Source organism: Medicago truncatula, chromosome 1, assembly GCF_003473485.1.
Source record: "Medicago truncatula cultivar Jemalong A17 chromosome 1, MtrunA17r5.0-ANR, whole genome shotgun sequence".
Lineage (NCBI taxonomy): Eukaryota > Viridiplantae > Streptophyta > Magnoliopsida > Fabales > Fabaceae > Medicago > Medicago truncatula.
Genome location: NC_053042.1, coordinates 37,017,005 through 37,028,739, shown reverse-complemented (window position 1 = coordinate 37,028,739; position 11,735 = coordinate 37,017,005). Strand labels below are relative to the sequence as shown.

The window sequence follows — 11,735 nt, the reverse complement described above, 5'->3', positions numbered from 1 at the left end:
GAAGGGTTATTGATAGACTTCAAGCAATGTCCTAGCCACACAAATCACCAGAGACATTCTCCCATTGGGCAGCAATGTTCTAGCAGTGTCCATGCAACTACAAGCCAACTGTAATAACCAATATCCATAGCTCACGGGGATATAAAAGGCTAAAGTGCACTTTTCCCTCTCTAACATTCAAAAACTTGCAATTTTGACCCTTTAAGTACAAAAACTACAATTTTGCCTCCCTAAGATTTAGCCCCTTTGCAACTTTGGTTCTTTCGAAGTGGCACTGCTATTATCGGAATCGCGACGGTAGATTTCGATTATGGATCTGAATCGTCGGAGAAAACGGATTTGAAGAAATTCATGAGAGAAAAGGAATAAGGAGAGATTAGAGAGTGATGATGGGATCTGTTTATGTTGTTTGTTGGTGGTGGTGATAAGGTTGATGATGATGAAATTGAGAGTGGAGGATTAGAGTTGTTGTTAATTTTTTTTCTCTTTTGGATTGGATTTGGAATGATAAGATGAAGAATGAGATTTGAAGTTTTTTATTTTATTTTTCTTCTTCTGATTTTTTAATTTTATTTTTCATTTATTTAATTTAAAAAACAATTATATGGTTTTATTAACTTTTTTAATTTAATAATTACACACGCGGCGTACCACGTAGGCTTTGACCGGTTAAAATTGGCCAAAAGGACTAAAGAAGCAAATGGGCTAAATCTTAAGGGAATAAAATTGTAGTTTTTATATTTAGGAGATAAAAATTACAAGTTTTTGAAAGTTAGGAAGGAACAGTATACTTTAGCCGATATAAAATTGATAACACTTTGCAAGTAAAATTCTCCCTTGTCAAAATATTCGTACTATAAAGGAAAAGAACCACGAAGATTTGCATCATTTATTAGCCAACAAGACAAAAAAACATACCAAGACGGTTGGATTTTGCCAGAAATCACTCCAACAAAGAGTACTGTAAAATCTGACCGAGTACTGTCACAAAGTCGATACTATCAAGTATTAATAAGAGAAGTGTAACAACAATCTTTTTTAACATCTTTTCTAATACTCACTTTTTATTGATTAAAATTAATGGAGGTTCCACAAGTTTATGTTGATCTTATTTTCAAAACATTTAAGACCTATAATAATTTTACCAATAAAAATATAAATATTAAATAGAGTGTTAAAAGAGAATATTGTTAGCACTTCTCAGGTCTGATATTAACTGCAATAAACTAGTAATCAAAATGAATAATATAACAAGCATATGTTTTACAAAATAATAAATTTGTTAAAAACTAAACTATACTTCCTCCGTTTTAAAATGAGTGTCGCGTTAGTCGATTGCACACAGATTAAGGAACGAAATGAAATAATTAAATACATTCATTTTGAAACGGTGAAAGTACTATTTTTTTAAGTTAAATTCCAAACTGATGATGTATATACCTATGTACTTTCATGATCATATAAAATAGGGATTGATGAAGCAGATTAATCGCCACATGTCGGCAACATGCTTGTGCTGTTCCATTTTGTGCACACGTGCTTGTGCTTTGGGCAAGGAAGCAAATAACCTTCTAACTTTAAGGATTGAATAAGTTGAAAAAAAACCAAAGACACTTAAGTGTCGTGGAGATTTTTTTTTGAACGGTATTTAACTACCGCTAATTATAAATAGCGGCAGTTAACTATTGTCGCGGTTAATATTGAAATTTTAAGGTGAGAATGAATAATTTTAAAAGGGAGAAGAACAACTTTTTAATTGATGTAACGATAGAAAGTCTTAGAGTGGTGTAGAAATGATTGACAATATAAAGAAATATCATTTAATGTATGTTTTTGAGAGAAGTGTGTAGAACTTTCTCTTAAGTGTGTAGAAAGTTATTTTATGATGTGTCTAGAGCTCTACCCGTGAGCCTATAAAAAGGGTATATCTTGTCATTTGTAAACCAAGCAAGCAAATAAGAATGAAAATATCATCTAAAGTAATACTTCCTTTGTTTCAAATTGTATGACGTTTTGGACATTTAATACATGTTAAGAAATGCAATTAATATTGTGTGGAAAAGAGATACATTTCAGATTCTTCTCATCTTCTCTAATGGTTTCCCATCACAAACCCCTATTTGGTCATCTCCTCCCAATCGAAACCCTAATCATCTAAACCATTCAATCCTGTTTTTTTTTTTTTTGTAACTCTAATCTCGTAAACCCTAATTACGTTGTGATATCAACGAAATCGTAACCGTGATCTCGATGAAGAAGAACAATCGTGGAAAGGCGAATAACCGTGGAAAGGCGAAGATGAAGGAGACATCAACGAACAATGTTTCTGGTAAAGGCCAAGGCTCATTACCCTTTGAGTCCTTGTCATTATAGAATGATCCTCACTGTCATTAAAAATACAAGGCACGAGCATAAATGTAATCCATGGGCATATGCTATTTCAGCTGCTGCTGCATTCAAAAAATAAACTAAATTAGTGATTCTCATTCTTCATCTTCAACTATTAAGGAACATTTGTTCAAAAAATAAACTAAACTACACGTGCTTATTCCAAAGATTCTATGTATGCCTATAACTGGTTTTGGCATTTACTATCCGCAAGTATAACTCCTAACCAATGAAATCTCCGTGCTACATTTAAAACGTTCTACAACAAAACAGTCTTTGGAGCTAACTGTCTGTTCACAATTAGCATAACATGATATGTTCAAACTAGTATTTCAATAGATAACCATATAATTGTAAATGAAACCCCAAACACCTCTTGTCCACCCCACAAAATCAAGGAAGGATGGGAGAAAAGATGAGAGATCGATAAAAGGGTAGGAGAAAGCGAGCAAAACGGAAGAAGAAAAGAGGAAGAAAATGGAGGAGGCAGTCGATAGAATAGGGGAAGAAGATAGAAATTAGGGATTTCACACTTTTATCCCCCTTTTGCAACGGTTAGAAAGGAGATCATGTGACGCCCTCTCTTTAATTCCAAAATTTTTATTTTTTGTCTTTTAAAAATTTGATTTACATGCAATGAATTAAAAGCGAACACGTCATCAAAAATGGACAGATCATCAGTAAAACACCCAGAGGGCCATAAAATCAGAAAGGAGGAAAAGGATGAGGTGCAAAATCGTTCGTTTAAACATGGGGTGCAAAATCAAACAATTGACAAAATATAGGGTGGAAAAGTACAATTAAGCCTTTTACTCCCCCCCCCCTCTCCTTCCCTCTCTCTCTCTAGCTCTCCCGTGAAAAATAAAGTAAAATAAATAAAAGAGTCTTTATTGAGATTTTGTGAAAGAGAGTGTGTTATGATATATTTTTTAATTATTTCTTAAAATTCATAAAATCTCTTGAAATCCATAAAATCCTTTAAAATCTTATGAATTAAAACTATTGAAATCCTTAATAGTCTTTTAAAATCATCAAAGCGTAATTTGTAAGCGTGAATTGTAGGGAAAGTAACGTCCACAGATTCATCACGGGGTTATGTTGTACTTCATTAAATCCAACATAAGGAAAGTTATAAATGAATGATTTGATAATTTAATTTCTAATAAGAACACTGCTACAATGTACGACGTATTTTAGCACGATAGTGCACGACTATTAACGGGGCATCCCTAAATTTGTTTAAACCAAATTTTAATTGAAATAAATTTAAAATTGAAAATGTGTGTTGTGGAATACATGGGTCGTGTGTATTTTGTTGGAACAAAATGTGTTTCACAATTAACCTTATTAAGTTTTGATGATAACAAGGTATTAAAAATTGTCAATTGGTTATTACTAATAATTGTTCAAGTGTACAGGACCAAAGACTACTCAAGTTATTTCAATAGGTCTTGGAAGAACAATGGAAAGAAAAAGAAATTTGAGCATCTGAAGAAAACTGCTCCTGAAGCTGAAGTGCTTCTGAAGTGATGACGTCATCAGAAGCAGAAGGTCATCAGAAGCAAAAGTTTTCATCAGAAGCAATATCTTCACCAGAAGCTACGTTTGATTTTTTAATCAAACTGAAGATTCAAAGTAGCTGATTCTCAATTCAGTCTTATCCAAGAAGAACGAAGAATTGAAAGGGAGGTATCAACGGATATATGGATAGCACTGAGCACTTGTCTCTCGTTAATAGAGTTGACAAAGTACAAGTGTACAACCACTACCTCCACTACTCTATTTTCTGTCTATGCTACAAGACAAAACAACAGCCATGCCTGCAGAATTTGTACGTTCAAGATGGGAATGAATTTGAAGCTTATTCTTCAAAGGACTACACCCAAATCAGGCAAAGGATCACTGGTGGATAATCAAAGGATTTCAAACGACTCTTTAGACGTGCTGATTATCTCAACGTCTCTTTCACGCCTCTATATAAAGGAGTGAAGACTTGAAGATTTGAGATAGAGATACATAAGTTCAAAAGTGCCAAAACTCTGTCAATTTGATTCTACAAAGCACACTGAATTTCTGCACTGATTTGATACATCTTAGAAATTCAAAGTCTAGAGTCTTTACTGTATTGTATTGTGAACACCACTGATTGTATATCAAGTGTTCAAGTCAAACTCAATTCTCTGTATTTTTGTTTGATTAGAAGTCTCTTGCCTGCGTGCTTGAGCATTAGAAGTCTCTTGCTTAGTGCTTGAGCATTGGAAGACTCTTGCGTGTGTGCTTGAGCATTTTTTGTGAAGTCTCATACTTAGAAAGTATTGAGCAGTTGTAATCTTTGTGATTATAGTGAAATCTCCTTGGAAGTGCAAGGGGGACTGGACTACTTCCGTGTTGTGGAAGGAACCAGGATAACTGCTTGTGTCTTTGTCTTTCTTTTCTCTGTTCTGTTCTTTTCCGCTGCAATCTGACTCTGATCATTTCATCATAAGCAATCAAACTGCTTCTGAAGTTTTATCAGAAGAAGTATTTTTTAAGAGAAAAAGAAAACACAATTCAACCCCCCCTTCTTGTGTTTTTCACCTTCATATTTGACGACGGCAAGTGTCGTGCCATTCAACATTAGTGTTATAATAAAGACAAATGGGGATTCAAGGATTCCATAATCACCACTAAACCTCTAAATCAACAAAACATAATGTCTCATTGTACATGACAATTAAAACCCTGCAACAACCACTTCAAATCTCTTTTCTTTTATTTTCTCTTTTTAAATAGATTCCACTAATTACCGAGGTGAACGACAATCCTTGTAAAAACGATTAACTTACTACTCTATTACTTTGTACGATTTGATGCACTTGCCAAATTACCACATTAGGAACAAACACAACACACTAATGTAAACAAAAAGTGAATTAATTGTGTTATGGAATAGTATGTATTAGTGAGGCCAACCCGTTAGAATGTCTTGTTTTACCTGTTATAAGTAAATGTCTTGTTTTATCTATTATTAATGTAATGTAATTGTTAAGTTTGACTACAATCAAGAGAGATCTTAAACTCCCTCCCTCCCTCCCTCCCCCTCTCTCACTCTCTCTCTATCTCTTTCATAATCTAAGTCTACAACTTCTAGATTCTTTTTCATCCCACATACCTAACTCTCAATTTTTACAAAACCCATAAAATTTAAATACAGTAAAATAGAAAACTAAAATTGTTGTCCCTCCACTGCATAATAACACACTTCAAGTTCTCCCCTCTTGATCACTAGTGTTTCCTTAAACTTAAACTCCTCTCTTCTAGGTAGCCCAACAAATCAACTTGCACTAAAACACTCGAACTTCTCTGACTTTGCTCACTTTCATCTTGCCTTCACCCAACGAATTGCCTTGTTCTAAGATTCTTTGTTGCTTAGAAATTCAAGTCTAAAACCTACACAAACCGATGGAAACTAGATAATACTCCCTCCGTTTCATAATACTTGTCCATTTTAAAGAATAATTTTGTTTCACAATACATGTCTCTTTCAAATTTCAATGCAATATTAATTATTGTCTTCTCAATAATACCCTTAAATATTTATTGTAGAAAGAGAAAAAATAGAATAAAATAATAAATGGTTAAGGGTATTATAGAAAATACACACATAATTTCATCAAAAATAACAAAATTTATTTGATTTCTTGGTTAGTGCAATTTCTCCAAAATAGACATGTTTTATTATATCTATTCATGTACAGAATTAAGAGGCAAGTTGGAGAAGAAGATGGACAAAGCAAGAGCGGGAAGGATTGTTTTGAGAGAAAGAGAAAGAAATTGATTGGTGTGGGTTAAAAAATTACTTTAAGGGACATGCATTTAACGATAATTGAAGAAAGAGAAAGGGGTAAATTTTGTCCAATACAAATAGGTGCATGATGCTAATGCACACCTTCTAAAATTAAGGTGGATGTGTATTAGCATTACTCATATATATATATATATATATATATATATATATATAATCATTTGATGTTTCTTTCCATTGAAGGACAAAGGCATAATGGAATAGAGAGAAAGGTGTGTGTGCGACAGCAAAGGAAGAAAGGAGCAATGAAATTGATGTTGATGAGGTTTTTACCCCTAGATTTGTAATTACATTACCATATGGGAGATGGAAAGATGCAGTTTTTGAAAGTGAAGCGGCCTTGAGAAGAAGAGAAAATAATCACATGGTTTTAATTGGTTTTAAAGTTGAAAGGATCTTAACCGTTGATTTTAATCTGATGGCTGATAATCATTAAAAAAACGTGAAATTTTAGGTAAACTGTGTTGTTTTATAAGGTAAATTTTATTTCATCGACGCTTTTGGTAAATAAGATTTAATTATTATAATTATCAATGATAGAAAATAATTATTTTTTCTTCAAAAAAACAATCAATTTAATTATTAATTTAATATTTGGTGTACCGGTACACTCAAAATGTTGGGTGTACCATAGAATTTGCCTTATATCATTTTTTTTTTAAATTGTTGTATACAAATATGAGAAGGCCGAAAAATACCAGTAAAAGACGTAAATGCCCCCGCGGTAGTTAACTGTCGAGGAATTAAAAACATGGCTGTCGTTAATTGCTGAGGAAAACTTCGGCAGTTAACTACCGCGAAAACTTCGGCAATTAACGGCCAGAGAAATTCAAACATCAAATTGTCATTATTAGCATTTATTGATTTTGATTTTTTCAATCATTATTTTTGCACATCTATTATATTCAGCGATGATCAAGGAAGGTTGAAAAAAATAGTTAAATGGTTAATTAAAGTTGCTCAAGAAATCATTTTTACGTATACAGTTTTTAAAAACGTATATTAATTTTATTTGATTATTTGCGCATTTATTAAAAACGTTTTAATATGCTTAAAAACTTGAATAAAATAAAATGATAATATTCAAACAAATTTGTATATTAATTAATAAAATAGAAATTAAAGTTAACTGATCTTTACACATTTATTAAATAAGTTCGAATATGCTTAAAAATTGTATATTAAAGTTTTATTTTGATTACACAATATTCAAATTGTTCTTTACAAAATTAAATAAAATTAATTAATATTATAATTTTATTAATATACAGTTTGATTATTTTTACGTATAAACTCCCTTCGTTTCAAATTATAAGCAACAAAAATTCATTTTCTATGTCTCAAATTATAAACAAAAATACAAAATTTTGTTATACTTAATTATGTTATTTCAAAAAAAATCATTTTTTTTAAAGTGAAATTAAATGTAAATTAATTTCAAATATGAAAAAATATCATATTTGATTTTGTTATACTTAATTTGCATTTAATTTCATTGATTATTTGTTTTAGAGAAAATGAGAGGGAGAACAAATTAATTAATTTGCATTTAATTTCACTTTGAAAAAATGAAGTTTGAATTTCCGCGGTAGTTAACTGCCGAAGTTTCTGCGGTAGTTAACTACAGCACGTTAACTTCCGCAGCAGTTAACTGTCGAGGGTGTATTTCGATCTTTTACTAGTGTTTTTCAGCCCTTTAGTATGTGTGAACAACCGTTTTCCTTTTTTTTTTCTTTCTAAAATTAACTTATTATTTAAGGTGTTGTAGATGATTGCTGGTTAGGTAGAACCCTAACATAGTTGGGATGTCAGTTAGTCTTAATAATGTCTTTGCACATTTGTTTATTTATTTTTTAATAAATGAATCATTTTAAAAAAAAATTGTTTATGTTTGTAATCAATACCATATTTTTTTTGTACAATAACATAACTATTTTACAGATGAATCAATTTAGGATTTCAAGAAACCATCAACGCGAAACATATTTCATCAAAAACTTAACGTGTTTACATAAATCCTAATATATTTTGTATATCAATGTGAATCAAAGAATTTATATATATGAGAGTGTAGAGACGAAATAACGCAACTATTATGTTCAACTTGTGCATAACTATGTTGTCTCGGTAATTGTCCTTTCAATCATCGAAGATTGTGCATAACTATTTTTTTAGTGTTTGTCATTTCAATCATCGAAGATTGTAAATTTAATTAAAAATAAATAAATTATAATGACTAACAAGATTTTTATGTTTCCTCGGTATTAAATATGCTAAAGAGACAAACACAGCACATTGATCTACAAAAGAGGTATTTAATAATGATTTTAATTTATGGGAGGGATTTTTATAACTCCCTAAGGAGTAAATTCTTTTCAGCGTAATTTGTTATTTATACAGTATAAAATGATCAAATCATTCTACTTCTTACATGCATATCTAGAAAAATATGGCTAAAACTTTAAAGTTTGTGTATGCTATGATTTTATTTATTTATATTTTTCTTGTCATAAAGAACACCGAAGGTCATCCATCTTTTCATTTTTTGTTTTTATTTTATGAAAATACCTACTTTAGTTTTTTATTTCGTACATAACCTATTATCTCAATTTAGTCACATCGTTTTATTATGTTTTTTCATTACAGCATATCCTCCTTGTGAAACAGTTGCTGATTGTCCAGAAAGTTACTTTCGAATTTATAGGTGTGAGAATAACTTTTGCAGGTATAGAGAAGCGGTACGACGGTTAAGGCCCCCATTACGTAAGAAATGACAAAACAAAATGGATAATTGAGTGCAGGAAAGAAGGAGTTCTTACATTAGTTATTATGTTGGCACTCAATAATTTTAGGTTTTATTTAGATTTCTTTGTGTAATTGGTGTCTCTTAAAATACTATGAGTATTTTAAGGTGGAATAATTTAGTGCAAGTATGCACTATCCAAGTTATATTATAAAAAGATAACGATTCCACATGGACTAGGAGCTATAGCTCTCTATAGCTTTCTTGTAGAAAACTTGTTTGCAAGAGAATAAAATAAATTATTTGTCACAACAATAGAAGTAAAAGTTAAAGGTTTGGTAAAACAGTTAAAAAGACTTAGTAATTCTCAAAGTTAAAAGTGTGGTTTAAACAAAGATTCAGTTATGAAAGAGCTTTACACATATCTACAAAACTATAAATTTCTACGACTTTCTGGCAGTCTAGTGGCCACTAGGAGTGTTATGCACTCAACCTTCATGTTAATCCCGTGAAGACTACTGGTCGAAGTATAATGACGTAATTTTAAAATGCAACGTTTCTAGGTTAGATCATCAACATTTTTCACTGACGTGTTATTTTGCCGAGCCTTTGGCCTATGACAAGAGTCCTAGTTAGATCTTGGTGCCTAAAGCCTCTTCCAAGATCTAGTACTCATGCAAGTTAGTCTCTCTTGATCACTTAGACTCTCGATGCATAGGGAATTATAACATTATCAATTTTTTCTTTCAACGAATTATAGCATTAAAAACAGAAGTGATCAAGTTTTGCTTTTAAAGTTTTTGAATAAAACAATTTTGATTCAAAGAAGCACGAAGCTACAGCTTTATAAATCTTAAGTAAAGAATATCATAACCTCACCGTGTCTAAACCACAAGAAGGGGTTTAGCTCATGGTGAGATGAACCACAAAGATGAAGATGAAGATGAAGATGAAATGAAACATAAATTAAATGAGAGCTAAAAGCATCACCAAGTAATCCTAACTCTAATTCACTAAAAACTAACACTCATGCTCATCTATGGAGAAGATGAGATGGAGTGAGTACTCTAAAGTTTCTAACCCTAGCTAGAACTTGGCGTCTTCAATTCACTATCAAATTTTTGGACCATTGACATCAACATGTGGTTGTCCTTTTTTAGTACAAGGCCAACCACTACAAGTTGTACTCTTTGGTCATTTTACACATGAGCGGCCCTTATCATATCCTACATACTCCATGCATATTCCCTCGTATTTCTTGTATTCCAATCATTGGCGTCGTCTCATAATTCTTCCTCATTAAGAAATGCCTAGAAGTGGTCCTATGGGTTCGTACTACTTGTACTGTCGAGCTAGCAATCCAAGGTGCTGCATCTTTTCATATTTTTAGTTAAGAAATCTTAGTCTATGCTGCAACTTTCCAGATCTCTAGAGCCATTCCTCATCTTGTATCATCAAACATTCAAAACAAGCATCATTAGTTCAAAATGAGTAATTAACACTAAAAACTAATTAAAACTCTAAAATCCTAAATAGTCACTGATTAGATATTTTAGGCAAAACATTCATTCAATTTCTTAGTCATTATAGAAGATAAGTGCAATGTAATAACTAACTATTATTCCGATTATCAGTAATTTCACGAATCTTGCAATAATAGATTTGTACTCTAAGATGTTACTAACGACGAAATGAAATAATGCACTAAGAGTGATAATTTGATTATTTTACTCTATATTAATTTTTGATATAACGTCATGACCTCTTGTATAATTTCTTTCCAACCATACCATCTATAAGAATAGTTATAATAGTTAAGTTGATTTGTTTTTTTTTTTTTTACTTCAAAGCCTATAATTTTAAGTTTATATAAAAATATTGTTACACTTATAATTTTCAAACAATTGTATTTATATTACTCTTAAATGAAGCGTGCATCACAACAATTGAAAATATTGTGAGCTATATGTGAAGTTTTTTTTTCATGCATGATTATTTGTGAGATGAATGGTTGATTTAATTAATTTACAAGTTCGGATACTTAATTGGTTTGCGTCAATAGAAGAAGCTAATGAAGGGAAATGATAGATAAATGGTGTATAATTTGCTAACACATTTATTTAATTACACATCATTACCTCTCTTGATTTTCGGCAAATATCAAATTTTGCTAATGAACTGTTTTACCAAAAAGAAAAAGCTAATGAATTGTATTTTGGTATAGTGTGTAATACAATCCAATGTAAACTGCAATAACCGAACCGAAAAACCAAAAACCAAAAAAAAAAAAAAACTGCAATTTTAAATAGATTAGATTAGTTTTCAGTTCCCTTAGTATAAACCGATCCCATCCAATCCAAACCAAAATATTTATACTTGTATATATATTATTATATAAATTTTTTATAAATGTTTCCTTAATTTATCTGTAACTAGAATCTCTCTCTATCTATCTGTCTCTAAAAAAAATTCAAGTCTACAACTTCTAGATTCCTTTTCATCCCACGTACCAAACTCTCGTTTTTTTCTAAATACACTATAATAGAAAAATAAAATCGTTGCCACTCCAAAGTCAGCCCTCTTGATCACTAATGTTTTACTTTGGGTGTGTTTGGTAAAATTAAGCTATAAGCTAGCGGGTAGTTGATAAGCTAGCTGATAGCTTATAGCTGGAAGCTTATGGCTGAAAAACTAGTTGATTGAAATTAAAATGTTTGGTAAAATTAGCGTTTAAAATGACTGATAAATATAAAATGACAG

At 31.2% G+C, this 11,735-nt stretch overlaps 1 long non-coding RNA gene across 1 annotated transcript; it reads left to right on the top strand.

Annotated features, from left to right (window-relative positions):
- Positions 1 to 8,611: 8,611 nt before the first annotated feature.
- LOC11425618 (uncharacterized) lies at positions 8,612 to 9,385 on the top strand. Its single transcript, XR_003008826.2, has 2 exons — positions 8,612 to 8,757; positions 8,879 to 9,385. It is a non-coding gene; the product is annotated as an uncharacterized lncRNA (long non-coding RNA).
- Positions 9,386 to 11,735: the final 2,350 nt, after the last annotated feature.